This window comes from Podarcis pityusensis (genome assembly GCF_964106645.2).
Source record: "Podarcis pityusensis genome assembly, chromosome: 16".
Lineage (NCBI taxonomy): Eukaryota > Metazoa > Chordata > Lepidosauria > Squamata > Lacertidae > Podarcis > Podarcis pityusensis.
Window position 1 is genome coordinate 7,028,277 of NC_138041.1, and position 18,523 is coordinate 7,046,799.

At 44.4% G+C, this 18,523-nt stretch overlaps 1 long non-coding RNA gene across 1 annotated transcript; it reads left to right on the forward strand.

Moving 5' to 3' along the window:
* Positions 1 to 4,793: 4,793 nt before the first annotated feature.
* Positions 4,794 to 7,892, forward strand: LOC308465127. Its single transcript, XR_013980257.1, has 2 exons — positions 4,794 to 4,952; positions 6,843 to 7,892. It is a non-coding gene; the product is annotated as an uncharacterized lncRNA (long non-coding RNA).
* The last annotated feature ends 10,631 nt before the right edge of the window (positions 7,893 to 18,523 follow it).

The following is an 18,523-nucleotide window of genomic DNA, read 5'->3' on the forward strand; positions in this document are numbered from 1 at the left end:
TGTGATCTGTGCCATCCATAAAAGGGACTCATTTTTTAAAAAATAAATAATATAAAATAAAATAAAACAAACCCAATTTGCATTGTGTGGGTGGGAGATCTTGAGGGGGCACATCTACTGGGGGGCAAAGCCCACACACAAAATATCTTGCCTCTTCATTCATTTCCTTTTCTCACTCTCAGCAAAACAAAATCAAACCCAGACAATCCACGTGTTTGGGGGTGCCCTGGAGCTTAAACATGGTGACATACCTGCTGTTTAATTTGCTTGTTTCTGTCAAACTAATTTTGAGAGATCAGAACCCCGATTAAGGGAATGAGCACTCTAATTATACTGGAAAGAAACCTGTCCTGCCCAAAATGTAAAATGATTAATGTTAATTTCCCCAAATCGGTGCATCAGCAGCTTGTCTTGATGTGTTTGTGTGTGTGTGTGCATGTGTGAAAGAGAGAGAGAAGAGACAAGGGACAAAATGATGCTCTGTTGACTTGATCTTTATCACTTACAACTTAGCTGTCAAGGCAGCATCAAGTTAATGACAGAGTCTCTCTCTCTCTCTCTCTCTCTCGTCAGGAGCGAGTAGCCTGGAAGAAATAGTTTACCCAAGGTAACACTAAGCTACAACTCATCCAGCTGGCCTCTTTTACATCATTATGGTTCTCCAACCCCAGCATTCTCTTCACAAATGTAAGAAAAGGCCTGCTAGCTCAGACCAAAAACCCATATAGCCCCATGGCATACCCTCCAACATTTCTCAGATGAACATTGGTACGTTCTATTCTACACCAGGAAGCTTCTCCCATGTTTGATCTCCCACCCAGATATGCGTCATATACACCTGCCACCTTGAGCCAATTACAACCTCTCTGCCAAATCTACCTCGCAAGATTGTTGAAAAGAAAAAATGTGTGAGTGAAGGAATCATGTGAAACACCTTCAACCTTCAAAATTGTAGCTGTGAGCTGCCTTGAAGAGAGTTTGGATTTGGATTTGATATCCTGCTTTATCACTACCTGAACCTTTCCCTTCCTCCTCCACAACAAACACTCTGTGAGATGAGTGGGGCTGAGAGACCTCAGAGAAGTGTGACTAGCCCAAGGTCACCCAGCAGCTGCATGTGGAGGAGCGGGGAATCGAACCCAGTTCACCAGATTACGAGTCCACCACTCTTAACCAATACACCACACTGGCTCTTGAGTCCCTGTCAGGGGGAAAAAGAAAACAACAACAACAACAACAACAACAGAAACTTTGAGAATGATCAGGAACATACCAGAGAGAAAATCCCATTGAATTCAGAGGGACTTAGTTCTTTTTAAAATATATATATATATTTATTATACAATACAGTCACTGGAAAGAAAAGAACATAGCATTAAGTTTATGGTGTCAATTTTACATGATCTTAAAATGTTGGCAGTCCATATAGGTTCTCCACAGACAGGTTTGTGAGGCTGATGGAAGAGCTTTACTTACTTTTCCCTTTACAAATAAAAAAAGGAGAGACCAGGTTTCACCAAAGATATTTCCCTTTATAACACCATTTGCAACTCTTCTAAGCCCAGCAGTCATTCTGAACTAGCTATATCCCAAATATTATTGAACCATGTCTCAAGAGATAGCTCCACCCGGGATTTCCAGTGATAGGCTATCACTAAATGTGCGACTACCAGCAGAAAGAGAATTAAATCTTTATACTGGATAGTAGGGTTGGAATCCGGGATTAGGCTGCATCAACAGAAATATAGTGTCCTGATCAAGGGAAGTAATATTATCACTCTATTCCGCCTTGGTCAGACCACACTTGGAATACTATGTCCAGTTCTGGGTGCCACTATTTAAGATGCATGTTGACAAGCTGGAATGTGTGCAGAGGAGGGTGACCAAGATGACAGAGGGTCTGGAAACCAAGCCTTATGAGGAACGGTTAAAGGAACTGGGTACGTTTAGTCTGGAAAAGAGGCGACTGAGAGGAGATATGATAGCCATCTTCAAATATCTCCAGGGCTGTCACATGGAAGAGGGAGCAAGCTTGTTTTCTCCTGCTCTGGGGGGTAGGACTCAAACCAATGGATTGAAGTTACAAGAAAGAGTTTGACTAAACATCAGGAAGAAATTTCTGACAGTAGGAGTTGTTTGACAGTGGAGTTGTCTTCCTTGGGAGGCTGTGGACTCTCCTTCCTTGGAGGTTTTTAAGCAGAAGTTGGATGGCCATCTGTCATGGATGCTCTAGCTGAGATTGCTTGCCAATGGAAAGATGCATCACACCACCAGATGTATGTGAGGGAGATCTCCCCTCACTGCCTGGCAGCAAAGCAGGGTGGCAGAATGCCTCTCCCCTCTCACTCAGCAGGAGGGGAGATGTTCTACAGAGTTTTGACACCAGTCCTTCTCTGCCCGTAGACTAGAGGCTGCAAAGACCAGTGGCAAAGCTGTGTGAGCTCTGCTTGTTTACATTGGATTGCATATCCAAGAGACCCCTTTCTGTGTAATTTTTGTTTGCTCCTTGTAGGAAGTATAATCTTGAGAATTGTGTAACTCACAAATTTGAAATATTTGTTAAGAAAAGTCAAGGAGGAATGATTAAGTCAAACCTGTGCAAACTTTAAGCTTGTCTTGCATTAAACCCTGGGAAAAAACATTCAGACAATTTGAATTAAATAAACTGAGCACTTTAACAAGCACACACTACAATTTTCTTTATGGGCAAATAATTACAAGCAGGGCAAAGCAGCTCAATTAATGCTGGAATGCAGGATTGCATGGGGTCATGGCACTTAACTTGCTTTGTTGGTTTCTTCTGATCTTGTCAACAATTTTGGAAAGCCAACAAGAATCCTCTAGCAGGAAACCCAAACAGCCAACACCTGACACCTGACACAAACGGAAGGCATCAAAGCAGGGAGATGATCCTCTAGCCACAAGGTTGCTTGTGGGTTTTTCTCCTGTTAAGATTGCTGACTCCGGAATTGCCCTGTTAGGTTCACACTATTCAGCTGACCAGGCACCACCAGTGCCGGATTTATGTATAAGCTAAACAAGCTATAGCTTAGGGCCCCACTCTCTTGGGGGCCCCCAAAAAAAATTAAAGGAGAAAACCTGGATGTACATTTCCAAAATACAAGATAAAAAACAAATAAGGTCTGCTGTCTCAATGAACAGTGTGGACTACTATGGTGATATTGATGTTATATAAAATGCATTGTATTAACTACAATTGCATTGTACAAGTTATAACACTTAATTTCATATTAATAATGCTATTTATAATTATTCGTAGCTTGCATCATATATTTACACCTATTATTATTTCATGTTATAGCAAGTTTCTAGAGATTAGATTATGGGTCTTTGTAAACTGTGTTTCTAAAGCAACTTTTGTTATTGCCAAATGCCAATGTGTTTGCATTATTAAGTTTGTTATGAATAAAAAAATCATTTTAAGTTAGAGCTTAATAATTATTTCACTATTAATATTCTTCTTCTTAATTGTATTTCACTATTAATATACTTCTTCTTAACTGTATTTCAGTTCAACATGTATTTGATAAAATAAAAGAAAAGAAAATATATATTTTGTTATGTGCAAATGGCTTTAGATACCTATTAGGTCTATAAATTACTGTATAGCATATATTCAACACAAAAAACAGCGACAATTTGTTGTTGACAAAGGAAAGCTGGACATATAAAGGGCCCCATTACCTTCAGCAACTTAGGGCCTCATCAAACCTAAATCCAGCCCGGGGCGCCACCGACAATATCCATTAACACAATCACCATGGCTTCCCCCAATGAATCCTGGGAACGGTGGACTGGAAGACTATGAATTTCAATCTCTCTCCATTTCTCATATCCCCCATCTTAAGTTCAATTCATCTCAATCAGTCTGCATTTTTTTAAAAATATATCTCATCTATATAGGTGAAGCATCATTAGACTGCTTTAAATAGTCAAGGATATTTAAAGTCCCCAAAGAATGGGAACTGCAGTTTGTTAAGGGGGCAAAAAGTTGTTAGGGGACCCCTATTCCCAGCACAGAATTACAATTTCCAGGGTGCTTTAACAATCAACTCTTTAACAAACAAGGGAACTCCTGAAATTGTGACTTTGAAAAGTTGAATAACTGCAGCTTCCAGAAAAATATACAAGGTCCCCACCACGCTCATGTCTGATGTCAAAGAAATTGCTTTGAGGAGACCTGCACACCCTTTTCTGTAATTGTATTTCCAAAATGGCTAGAGATTCTGGGTTGCCCCAGCCACTCTGAGCAGCTTCCAACATATATAAAAACATAATAAAAATTAGACATTTTAAAATGTTCCTATACAGGGTTGCCTTTGGGTGTCTTCTAAAGGTTGTATAATTACTTATCTCTTAGGCTCAGGGGTTGCATAACTCCATACCCTCCAACTTTTATCAAATGAAAATAGGGAAATCCTAGGGAAAAGTGGGACATTCTGGGACCAAATCAGAAACCAAGTGAGCTTTTGTAAATCCGGGACTGTCCCTGGAAAATAGGGACACTTGGAGGCTCTGTTGTAGTTGCTGTTTCTTTGTATTTTTATTTGTTTAAAAATGCTGTATATTTAAAAACAGAATGAAAAGGAAATAAGGCCCACTTTTTCCCCCAACGAGATTCCTTCCCAAGTCAACGGAATACAGTGAACAATTCCCGGAGGGAAGAAATGGAAGGAAAAAATGAACATGTTGTGTAATAAGCTGATTACAGAGTTGGCATCCTGACAACATTTGGCTTATTAAAGCAATTTTAGACTATGATGGAAGCAGCAGATTTTGATCGTGGATAATTGAGACATTAAGTGTGCAGGGGCGTTTCTTAACCATTAGGGACTCCATGAGGATGGTATAAAAGCTCTCCTTCTTCCACTGTTCACCAACAGCTTCACCTCTCATCATCTCTCAACTTCCCACTCATCAAAACAACACAGGTAAGCTTGGCTTGTCCAAGTCCTTGCATAGATCAAATGGGTAAAAGCTGGAGGAAGGCCAATCTTGGTTGGACATAGCACAGTTTGTAGGAAAGCAGGGAGCATAGGAAGCTGTCTTATATCAAGTCAGATGATTGGTCTATCTAGCTCAGTATTGTCTACACTAGGAGTGGGAAACCTTTGGTCCTCCAGAGGTTGCTGAACCATAGCTCCCGTCATCCTTAGCAAGCATGGCCAATGGCCAGGGATGATGGATGTATTAGTTCAGCAGTCCTTGGAGGGTAAAAGATTCCCCACAACTAGTCTACATTGGGTTCCACACTGGGTGTACCTGTCACCCCCACCTGAAGATGCTGGGTGTTGAACTAGGGCCTTTTGCATACAAAGTAGATGTTTTAAACAGAGCCAGAATCCTTCTCCAAAGAAACCGATTGGTTTGATGAAGGAAGCGATCAACTGGAGAGTTGGGTAGTCAATATCTCCTGCGCTGGAGGTCTGGATTGCCTCCATCAAAGCAGGGAGATAGGAATTGATGGTGTAAAAAGCTACAGTTCTGTGATTCTTTATGGAGAGCTTTTAGAATAGTTACACTGATTCATCTCAGAAGAAGCTCCAGTTTGCTCCCATTTACAGTGGTACCTCAGGTTACAGACACTTCAGGTTACAGATGCTTCAGGTTACAGACTCCACTAACCCAGAAATATTACCTCGGGTTAAGAACTTTGCTTCAGGATGAGAACAGAAATCGTGCTCTGGCAGCGCGGCGGCAGCGGGAGGCCCCATTAGCTAAAGTGGTGCTTCAGGTTAAGAACAGTTTCAGGTTAAGATGGACCTCCGGAACGAATTAAGTTCTTAACCCGAGGTACCACTGTACTTATACCTGCCAATGTAGGACTTGACTCAGAGATTTAAAATACTAATGCACATTTATACTAAATCTCCATGGTGTATTTGTGCTACCTGGTTCCTTTGAAGTATATCTCTTAGACTTCCACACACATATCTAGCTCTTTTGAATTTCCAATGCCTTTCAGCAGTTAGCTGGGGATTTAGAATGCCACATTCTCAGCATGTTTTACCCTCTATGCTTGGAGAGTCTACTTATGATACAAACTTAAAACTGATTTAATATTTCTTCTCTCTTTGGAAACAGAGATGTAATTCTGTGTGCGAGAGGGTAGAGATTTCTTTCAGAATCCTCATCTAAATAGCAGTATTGGGGGCTGCTGTTGGATCAGGCCAATGGCTCTTGTTGTTCAGCATCCTTTTCTCACACAGGCCAATCAGATGCCTGTTGAAAACCCATCTGTAAGACCCACATGCAATGGCACTCTCCCCTTCTGAAGTTTCCAGCAAATGGTATTCAGAAGCATGCTACTTGTAACTGGTGAGGCAGAGCATAACCATCGTGGGATTGGCCGTTAGATCATCTAGCTCAGAGCTCCCTGCATTAGTGTTTCAACTTTGAATCCACTGGAGTTGTTGAACTAAAATTAAGTCCCTGCCTCTTTTCCCAGTTCTTCAGATACGGCAGTCAATTTCTGATAGGCCACTTCTCCCCTCCCTCCATGAGAACTATTGTCAAGAATAAAATGTCCCTACTGGCCTCAAAAGACTGGCAACACCAGCTTCTGATATAACAAGGGGGGGGGGGATAAAGATGCTCAGTACATGTTCTGGTATATCCCTCTCTTGATATACTGTGCCACTGAGAATACATAGGGCTGTATTCCATGTTTCTCCATGTATTCCATGTTTTTCCATGTAGACCCATTTAATCAATGGACATGTCGACTCAGATTGGTAGTTGGATGCAACCCATAGTTTTCATTGCTGTTGTGAATTACAATGTTTTTTGGCTATAATATGTGCCTGCCTATGTCTTTCCAGACTCAACCATGGCTAACTGTGGACCTTCCTGCGCCGTCCCATCTTGTGCTTCCACCCCAGTCGTTGGTTTTGGATCAGCCGGCCTTGGCTGTGGTTTTGGCGGTGGCCTTGGCGGTGGATTGGGTGGTGGATTTGGCGGTGGATTTGGCTATGGTTCTGGCTATGGCTATGGCTCCGGTGCCCTGGTTGGATCCGGCGTCCCTTCTGCCAGTCTTGGTATTCTTTCTGGAGTCCAGCCTTCATGCGTCAACCAGATCCCACCAGCAGAGGTCGTCATCCAGCCACCTCCTATCGTCGTGACCCTCCCAGGACCCATCCTCTCTGCCAGTTGTGAGCCTGTGTCTGTCGGAGGCAACACCCCATGTGCTGCTGGTGGTTATGGATTCGGATTTGGCAGTGGATTTGGCAGAGGGCTCTATGGTGGTGCAGGTCTTCTGGGGTCTAGCTCTGGTGCTTTGGGGGGCCGGGGCCGTTATGGGTTTGTGGGGCGTAGAGGCAGCATCTGCTATACCCCCTGCTAAGCTCTCACGGTCTGTCAAGAAGGAGGAAAGAAAAAGAGATCTGTGGTGGACTATTTTGGTCTGATTTTAGATATGCTGAGCACCCAAACTCCCTAGGCAATCCCAATGGGAGCTGGGAGAGTGTTTTACATCCCTTGTAATCAGGCCCATCTAGAACATGCAGCTGTTTTCAGTTTAATTTTATCTCACTTTCTCCTGCTTGTTACTATATTTATTTGCCCACGTCTCTTTGAAACACACCAGTTTGCATTGGGAAGAAAAGCACAAGATCCATTCACTGTGTCTATGAAATTAGCATGCAAGTGTAAGTATGTGTAATTGGGACTTAATGTAAAGGAAGGTGGAAAGAATGTTCTATAAATGTAGAACCCGCTACTCTACCTGCAACCTGAAAAAAATAATTCTAAAGGAGAAGCTGTTCACTGGAATGTGTTTTTTTTTTTTTGCTTTATTGTCTTCCAGTATGCTTAGTATTCACTTGAATACTTTTACTGTTTGAAATTCCCAATAAAACTTTTTCTGCATCATAGCACTGGCTTTCTGGTTTTCCTTTTATGTGGCAGCACAATCCTATATCCGTCTACCAAGAAATAAGTTCCTTTCAATACAGTTCAATGCAACTTACTCAAAAGTAAGTCGGTTCAGGGTGACAACCTTAAGAACATAACACATATCCTCTTGGACTGGTTCAAGCATCCACCATCCTGTTAACAGTGCAGCAAGTATTTCCAGAACTTGCCACCTAGATATCATCAGAACCCTTGAATGTTGGAGGAGGTGTAGGAGATATCACGGGGTTACTTACCAACAGAGAATATTGATAAGGCATAGAACCAAGAAATCCAGAGAGAAGCATCACTGTTATTTTAAGATGGTCTGCTCAGCAATAGGGGGAAATTTCAAATCTGGATTTGAGGAACAGTTAATGAACATTCCATTCATTTCTTAGATTCTGTATATCGAATTGATTTCCTGACACCAAATATCTATAAAAATTGACCACTGTTTTTTTTTAGTCTCAAAGGATTTAACCAATTGTTCTAGTACCTCTGGTGTCTTAGATGTTGGGAAGGCTGCCAAAGGCCTGAGAGAAGAGGAATGTTCTTGCCTGGCACTTAAAGATATGTAATGAAGGCATCTATTGAACATCCTTGGGGAGAGCAGTGCAAAAACAGAGAACCACAAAAGAAAATTTTCTTGTTGCTGTCCTTCAGACCTCTCATGGAGGAGGTACCTGAAGAAGGGTCTCAGATGGTGATCAGAAGGACTGGGTCAGTTCATATGGGCAGAGGTGGTCCTTGAGATATTGCAGTCCTGAGCCATTTAAGGCTTTATTGGGTCAGGAAACTAATTAGCAGCCAGTGGAGTCAGGCCAGGATTGGTGTTATATGCTCAAACTGCCCTGCCCCAGTGAGCAACCCAGCCACCAAATTCTGTACCAGCCAATGTTTCTGAATTGTTTTCAGAGGTTTCTGCATTGCAGAAATCTAACCTAGTGGTAGAGGCAACAGAGGTTAGGCCAATCATGGCCAAACTTGGTTCTCCAGCTCTTTGGGACTACAATTCCCATCATCCCTGACCACTGGTCCTATTAGCTAGTAGTAGTAGTAGAAATAATAATAATAATAATAATAATAATAATAATTAATAGTAATAATTTATTTATACCCCGCCCATCTGGCTGGGTTTCCCCAGCCACTCTGGGCTACTTCCAACAGAATATTAAAATACAATAGTCTGTTAAACATTATTTGTAGTCCCAAAACAGCTGGAGGGCCAAGTCTGGCCATCACTGGGTTAGGCTATCCCTGTTCAGATAGACGCACAGCTGGCTCACCAGCCAAATCTGATGGAAGGCACTCCATGCCACCGAGGCCAACTGAACCTCAAGCGACAGCAGTGGAACCAGAAGGACCCTCCAAGCTACGTGTCTGTTCCTTCGGGGGCTATGTAACCCCATCAAGAGCAGGCCACCTCCCATCTATCCAGTCTATGGAACCACCCACTAACTGTACCTCAGTCAGATCTGGACTGAGTTTCAGTTTATTGGCTCTCATTCAGACAATTACCAAGGAAGAAAACTGCCCAGCACATCCAATGACAAACCTTGAGATATAAAAGAGAAGTAGAGCTGTGTGTCATCAGCATATTGCTGACGACCAGGGCCGTCTTAAGCATATCCGGTGCTGTGGTGCAAGGCTCCCCCTGGCACCTTCCCCGCCCCATTCCCCAGAGTTGTGTCGACCTTTTTTTAGGGAGGGCAGCACTGCCAGCAGGGCTGAAGGAGGTGGGCAGCAGCTGGAGGGCGGCTCCTCCGGTGGGGAAGAGGCGGAGGCTGGCCACGGCGCCTCCAAGCTCAGCTGGCCGCTTCGTGCCACAGTGGCCATGGCAGGCAGAGGCTCCAGGCATGGTGCTGCTTTAGGCGAGGGCAGCGAGCTGATGCCGGGAGGTGCCATGTCCAGCCTCCACCTCCTCCCTGGCGCCCTCCAGAACTTGGCACCCTGGCACCCTGCGCCACTAGCCTCTATGGGTAAGACTCCCCTGCTGACGACATACTCCAAAACTCCAGATAACCCTACTCAGCAGTTTCATGTGGATGTTAAACACCATGAAGGATAAAATCAAACCCTCCATGGGCCTGACAGAGCCAAAGAGCACTCCCCAAGCATCACCTACTGGAAGTCCAAGTAGGACCAGAACCACTGCAGAACAGTGCCACTCATGCTTAACTTAGGCTGGATCTAGACACATCAAAGAAGCGTTTCCATGAAACAAGTTGCAAACTTTGCATGAGAAATTGGGTTGGCAAAAAAACAGAACTCCACAGCGCCATCTGGTGTCACAGTGTTAGAATGCATTGTTGTTGTTTAGTCGTTTAGTCATGTCCGACTCTTTGTGACCCTCTGGACCAGAGCAGGCCAGGCACTCCTGACTTCCACTGCCTCCCACAGTTTGGTCAAACTCATGCTGGTAGCTTCGAGAACACTGTCCCACCATCTCATCCTCTGTCATCCCCTTCTCCTTGTGCCCTCCATCTTTCCCAACATTAGGGTCTTTTCCAGGGAGTCTTCTCTTCTCATGAGCTGGCCATACATACATGGCATAATAAGACAATGACCTATCCCCCACAACAGCATATGAATCAACAGCAGTTTTCATGACACATGAAGGAAGATAACGACAGAGTAAATTTCAAAACAGTAACTATTAATTACACAGCTGTATGGGAAATGCATCTGGAAGACAAAATGTATTGAGGAGGTAGTGATCTGACACAGAGTCCTTCCTGCCTCTGTTTCTTCCCCCTCCCTCACTCTTGTTAAGTTTTTTGATGGTGTGAGAATAGTCTTTAATGTCCTGGTTGGGAGGAGGTGACCCCTCCCCAGCTGCCTTAATCAGTCGGGAGGATAATTCTGGGTACCTTCTTTGATGTTGGACATTGTTTTGAGGAAGTTAGGAAATGGGAGGGGGTGGTTATCTATAAAATTGGATGGTTTGGGCAGAGTTTTTTTGAAGCTCATGCATGGACTGGTTGGCTGCAGGGCAAACTGAGGCTACCTGGAGGAGTCACTTCGCTATTTCTTGAGGGCTTCCAAGTGGCAGATTGAAGTGCTTGCTTGCTGTTTTAGGATAAAATCTTTTAATCTTCTCACTCACTTTTGTAGTTTGCATTGCTTCTGAATCTCATTTTAAGAGAACCACCTTGCCTTTGGCAAGACAACAGCCTTTCAAAATCCTATTAAAACTATTTAGTTTAATTAATTCAACAACATTTATGAACTTGATCCAGGGATACCAGCTTTTTACAACCTGGTAATTACATCTCCAATGCCCCTCTGCTACCTGCTTGCCTTTTAGCACCTCCCTGGATTACCCCACTGCCTCCCTTGGGGTGATTCCACTCACTTTGGGAGTTATTGCTTTAGCATTGCAAGTTAGTGATTCTAACACTTGGAACAAAGAGGTGGGATGTTTGTGTTTGGCTTGCTAGGGATGCAACTTTAGAATATATGAAAATGTACTGTAGCCTCTGTGAGAACTGGTCAAGCCTGGAACCACCTATCCAACCTCCATCTTACTTGCCTGAGGCTGCAATCCTAACCCTGCTTACCTGGCAGTAAGCCCCATTGAATTCAATAGGACTTAGATTGATTTGGTTAGGGCTGTGCTGTAATTTGAGATCAAGGTAGACAAAGGATGCGAAAGCTGTGGTCCTCCAGCTATTGAACAACTACATATAGTACCCACCAGTCCCAGCAAGTATGACTGTTGGTCCGGGGCTGATGAGAGCTGTGGTTCAATGACATCTCGTTGGCTGCAGGTACCTGCCTTAGACAAAAACAGTTAAACCCAAAGGAGGTTGTTACAGAGGATGTATCTGTACCATTATCCTTCAGGTCAAATTGATTTATGGGCCGAAGAGGTAAGGCCTTTTCTATGATTCTACCAAATGATGGAAGACAATTTCCATTGAAATGAAAATTGTTTCAGCTGTGCATTTTTTTAAAAAAATAAAGCAGGTTTTAATTGGTATTGTTTTGCGTTACCTTTTCATAGAATCATAGAATTGTAGAGTTGGAAGAGTTCCCAAGGGTCATCTAGTCCAACCCCCTGCAATGGAGGAATCTCAGCTAAAGCATTCATGACAGATGGCCATCCAACATCTGCTTCGAAACCTCCAAGGAAGGAGAGTCCACAACCTCCTGAGGGAGACTGTTTCACAGTCAAACAGCTCCTACTGTCAGAAAGTACTTCCTGATGGTTAGTTGGAATCTCCTTTCTTATAACTTGAAGCCATTGGTTTGGGTCCTACCCTCAAGAGCAAGAGAAAAACAAGTTTGTTCCCTCTTTCATGTGTAAACCCTTGAGATATTTGAAGAGGGCTGTCATATCTCATTCTCCTCTTTTCCAAGCTAAACATGCCCAGCTCCGTCAACCATTCTTCATAAAGCTTGCTTTCCAGACCCTTGATCATCTTGGTTGCCCTCCTCTGCACACATTCCAGCTTTTTCTTGAGGAAAGGGCTGGAGCTCAGTTGTAGAACATCTGCTTTGCATGCAAAAGGTCCGAAGATCAATCTCTATCATCTCTAGGGAATGCTAGGAAAAGGACTCCTGTCTCAAACCCTGGGAGATGCTACAGCCAATGTAGACCATACTGAGTTAGGTAGACCAGTGGCCTGACTTTGTACAAGGCAGTTTCTTAATTATCTAACTGGGGTTATTTAAGGCTGGGTTTATTTAAATGGTTAAAGGTAAAGGTAAAGGTAAAGGGACCCCTGACCATTAGGTCCAGTCATGGCCGACTCTGGGGTTGTGGCGCTCATCTCGCTTTATTGGCCGAGGGAGCCAGCGTACAGCTTCTGGGTCATGTGGCCAGCATGACTAAGCCGCTTCTGGCGAACCAGAGCAGTGCACGGAAACACCATTTACCTTCCCGCCAGAGCGGTACCTATTTCTCTACTTGCACTTTGACGTGCTTTTGAACTGCTAGGTTGGCAGGAGCAGGGACCGAGCAACAGGAGCTCACCCCATCCTGGGGATTCAAACTGCTGAGCTTCTGATCGGCAAGTCCTAGGCTCTGTGGTTTAACGAACAGCGCCACCCGCATCCCCATTTAAATGGTTAGTTGTTTTTAAATGCCAAACTTTTATTTGCTGCAATGCATGTCATTTTTTTGTGTCTCTTACCTGCTTTAAAGAATTCTTGAGCTTTTCTCATATGGTAGCTTGATATGTTTGTTTTAAATTTTCTGCTTATCTCCTCTTATAATATTAGAACTTGGGGCCAGCCAATGAGGTTGAATGTCAGAAGATCCAGGACAGAAAAAAAGCAATGACTTCTTCAAATAGGGCATAATTAAACTACAAAATTCTTTCACACAATGGTTAAGAGATGGCCAGTAAATTGGATTGCTATAAGACAGGATTAGACAAATTCATGGGGGATAAAGACTACCATCCATTATGTCTATGTCCTCTTCCCACTGTTGGGGGTAGCCTATCTGTGAATACCAGTTGCTTGGAATCACAAGTGGGAAATGTTGCTGTTGCACTTATGACATGTTTGTGAGCTTCCCGTCGGGTCAGCTGTTTGGCCTGTGTGAGAACAGGGTCATTGACTAGATGGGCTTTTGATCTGATCCATCAGGCCTGCCCTTATCTCCTTGTAAGAGATGTTCCACCAAATGCAACTTGTGTGAAAGTGTATGCTTGCACTGATAAAAAAAGATAATGTCGCAATGAGACGCCAAACCAAGAGCTTTGATTCAGAATGAACTTTAATGGAAATATGAAAAGCTTCAAGCAGGCAATTGTAAAAGAAGCAGGACAGGAACAAGGCAAAGGCACACAGTATACAATGCGGCTTTGAACTTCTTCTTGGTCTGGAGGCTTTTGGGACACATAGTGGGAAAGCAGGAGAAAGGAAAGTTGGCAGAGACTCGTGTAAATGCTGTTGGCTTAGATGACGGTCCCAGAAACTCAGATTTCCCAGAATCCAAGGTGAGACACTCAATAATGGATAGGCATGATCTTCACCCATTCAGGGTCATTCAAATCATTACCACACAGATTTTCTTCACAAGCTCAATAGGCCTAATAGCACACGCTGCCACGACGCCACTGCAGAGCCCTCCTTCCAGAGAGCCCACCCCTCCTGAGACCATAGCCCCAAGAGCTTCCAAGGAGGCCATCCCCATAGCCCCACCCACCATGGTCAGGTTACATTTACCTTTACGTAATTAATAGTTACTGTTTTGAATTTTATCATGTCATTATCTTCCTTCATGTGTCATGAAAACTGCTGTTGATTTATATGCTGTTGTGGGGGATAGGTCATTGTCTTATTATGTATGGCCACCCCATGAGAAGAGAAGACTCCCTGGAAAAGACCCTGATGTTGGGAAAGATGGAGGGCACAAGGAGAAGGGGACGACAGAGGACAAGATGGTGGGACAGTGTTCTCGAAGCTACCAGCATGAGTTTGACCAAACTGCGGGAGGCAGTGGAAGACAGGAGTGCCTGGCGTGCTCTGGTCCAGGGGGTCACAAAGAGGCGGACACGACTAAACGACTAAACAACAACAATGCATTCTAACACTGTGACACCAGATGGCTCTGTGGAGTCCTGTTTTTGCCAACCCAATTTCTCATGCAAAGTTTGCAACGGGTTTCACGGAAACGTTTCTTTGATGTGTCTAGATCCAGCCTAAGTTAAGCGTGAGTGGCACTGTTCTGCAGTGGTTCCTGTCCTACTTAGACTTACAGTAGCTGGTGCTTGGGGAGTGCTCTTTGGCTCTGTGAGGTCCATGAAGGGTTTGATTTTATCCCTCATGCTGTTTAAGATCCACATGAAACTGCTGAGTGGGGTTATCTGGAGTTTTGGACATCGTCAGCAGGGACGTCTTACCCTTAGAGGCTAGTAGCGCAGGACGCCAGGGTGCCAAGTTCTGGAGGGTGCCAGGGAAGAGGCGGTGGCTGGACGCGGTGCCTCCCCACATCAGCTCGCCACCCTTGCCCAAAGCAGTGCCGTGCTCGGAGCCTCTGCCTGGCGTGGCCACCTTGGCACGAAGCAGCCAGCTGAGCTGGGAGGCACTGCGTCCAGCCTCCGCCTCTTCCCCGCCGGAGGAGCCGCCCTCCAGCCACTGCCCGCCTCCTCCAGCCCCGCCGGCAGCGCTGTCCTCCCCCCCAAAAAAGGTCGACAATGGGGGTGGGTGCCAGGGGGAGCCTTGCACCACAGCGCCGAATTTGCTTAAGACAGCCCTGGTCATCAGCAATATGCTGATGACACACAACTCTACTTCTCTTTTATATCTCAAGGTTTGTCAGTGGACGTGCTGGGCAGTTTTCTTCCTTGGTAATGGACTGGATGAGAGCCAACAAACTGAAGCTCAGTCCAGATAAGACTGAGGTACAGTTAGTGGGTGGTCCGTAGACTGGATAGATGGGAGGTGGCTTGCTCTTGATGGGGTTACATGGCCCCCGAAGGAACAGACACGTAGCTTGGAGGGTCCTTCTGGTTCCACTGCTGTCACCTGAGGTTCAGTTGGCCTCGGTGGCATGGAGTCCCTTCCATCAGATTTGGCTGGTGAGCCAGCTGTGCTCCTATCTGAACAGGGATAGCCTAACCCAGGGATGGCCAAACTTGGCCCTCCAGCTGTTTTGGGACTACAACTCCTATGATCCCTAGCTAACAGGACCAGTGGTGAGGGATGATGGGAATGGTAGTCCCAAACCTGGAGGGCCAAGTTTGGCCATCATTGGCCAAACCTCTGTTGCCTCCACCACTAGGTGAGATTTCTGCAATGCATTGTATGTGAAGCTGCCTCTGAAAACAGTTCAGAAACATCAGCTGGTGCAGAATTTGGTGGCTGGGTTGCTCACTGGGGCAGGACAGTTTGAGCATATAACACCAATCCTAGCCTGACTCCACTGGCTGCTAATTAGTTTCCTGACCCAATAAAGCCTTAAATGGCTCAGGACTGCAATATCTCAAGGACCACCTCTGCCCATATGAACTGACCCAGTCCCTGTGATCACCATCTGAGACCCTTCTTCAGGTACCTCCTCCATGAGTGGTCTGAAGGACAGCAACAAGAAAATGGTCATTTTCTTTTGTGGTTCTCTGTTTTTGGACTGCTCTCCCCAAGGAGGTTCAATAGATGCCTTCATTACATATCTTTAAGTGCCAGGCAAGAACATTCCTCTTCTCTCAGGCCTTTGGCAGCCTTCCTAGCATCTAAGACACCAGAGGTACTAGAACAATTGGTTAAATCCTTTGAGACTAAAAAAAACCAGTGGTCAATTTTTATAGATATTTGGTATCAGTAAATCAATTTGTTCTACAGAATCTAAGAAATGAATGGAATGTTCATTAAATGTCCCTCAAATCCAAATTTGAAATTTCCCCCCTATTGCTGAGCAGACCATCTTAAAATAACAGTGATACCTCTCTGGATTTCTTGGTTCTATGCCTTATCAATATTCTCTGTTGGTAAGTAACCCCGTGATATCTCCTGCACCTCCTCCAACATTCAAGGGTTCTGATGATATCTAGGTGGCAAGTTCTGGAAATACTTGCTGCACTGTTAACAGGATGGTGGATGCTTGAACCAGTCCAAGAGGATGTGTGTTATGTTCTTAAGGTTGTCACCCTGAACCTACTTACTTTTGAGTAAGTTCCATTGAACTGTATTGAAAGGAACTTATTTCTTGATACACATGTATGGCATTGTGCTGCCACATAAAAGGAAAACCAGAAAGCCAGTGCTATGATGCAGAAAAAGTTTTATTGGGAATTTCAAACAGTAAAAGTATTCAAGTGAATACTAAGCATACTGGAAGACAATAAAGCATAAAAGAACACATTCCAGTGAACAGCTTCTCCTTTAGAATTTTTTTTTCAGGTTGGAGGTAGAGTAGAGGGTTCTACATTTATAGAGCATTTTCTTTCCACCTTCCTTTACATTAAGTCCCAATTACACATATTTACATTTGCATGCTAATTTCATAGACATAGTGAATGGATCTTGTGCTTTTCTTCCCAATGCGAATTGGTGTGTTTCAAAGAGACGTAGGCAAATAAATACCATAGTAACTAGTAGGGAAAAGTGAGATAAAATTAAACTGAAAACAGCTGCAGGTTCTAGATAGGCCTGATTACAAGGGATACAGAACACTCTCCCAGCTCCCATTGGGATTGCCTAGGGAGTTTGGGTGCTCAGCATATCTAAAATCAGACCAAAATAGTCCACCACAGATCTCTTTTTCTTTCCTCCTTCTTGACAGACCGTGAGAGCTTAGCAGGGGGTATAGCAGATGCTGCCTCTACGCCCCACAAACCCATAACGGCCCCGGCCCCCCAAAGCACCAGAGCTAGACCCCAGAAGACCTGCACCACCATAGAGCCCTCTGCCAAATCCACTGCCAAATCCGAATCCATAACCACCAGCAGCACATGGGGTGTTGCCTCCGACAGACACAGGCTCACAACTGGCAGAGAGGATGGGTCCTGGGATGGTCAGGACGATAGGAGGTGGCTGGATCACAACCTCTGCTGGTGGGATCTGGTTGACGCATGATGGGGCAACTCCTGCCAGGACTCCAAGGTTGCTTGCTCTTTCAGCACCTCCATAACCATAGCCAAGACCTCCGTAGCCATAGCCAAGACCTCCATATCCATTGCCAAGACCTCCATACCCATAGCCAAGACCTCCTGCTGATCCAAACCCAACAGTGGGAGTGGAAGCACAGGATGGGACAGCGCAGGATGGACCACAGTCAGCCATTGTTGTGTAGAGGTGAGTCTGAAACCAAGAAGACCATGGGACAAAATGAACATGTGGAATGCTACTTCAATAGGGAACAGAGGGGACATTTAAATCAGCTGCCTTTGACAGTTATTATGCTATGCCCTCATGCTTGGGTTCTTTATTGTCTTCTATTTCTTTCACCACAGCCCTTCTCTTCATTGTGGGTCCCAAATCCAAATACTGGCAGCTCCAGGAATGTCTGAGAATGTCCTCTATCTGAAACTCTGGAGAATAGTTTCCAGTCAGTGAGGACAATACTGAACTAGGAGGTCTAATGGTCTGTCTTGGTAAAAAGGAACTCTCTAAGTTTCTATTTAAACCAGACCTTTAGCTGGAACAATGAATGCAGGAATCTTTTTTTCTTTCCTAGAGGAAGGGCCATTACTCACTGGCAGAACATATGTTTTGCATTCGATCCCTGGAATCTGCAGGTTGGGCTGGGAAAGAATCTTTCATCTGAAACCCTGGAGAGCCTCAGTCAGTCAGAAGAGACAATACTGAACTAGATGGATGAATTGTAAGGCAGCTTCCTATATACCGTATTTTTTGCACCATAACACTCACTTTTTTCCTCCTAGAAAGTAAGGGGAAATGTCTGTGCGTGTTATGGAGGAAATGCCTACGGGTGGCATGCCTACGGATTTTCTTCCTCTAAAAACTACGTGCGTGTTATGGTCGGGTGCGTGTTATAGAGCGAAAAATACGGTAATTACTTTCTTCATCTGCCAAATCTTCCATGAAGAACAAATGTATATTAGCCTATGCAATTAATACTCCCTTATGCTGTTTTTTTTTTCTTCTTCCTGATTGAATTTTTGCTAAGGTTACATTGCTGGGGAAATCTGAAAAA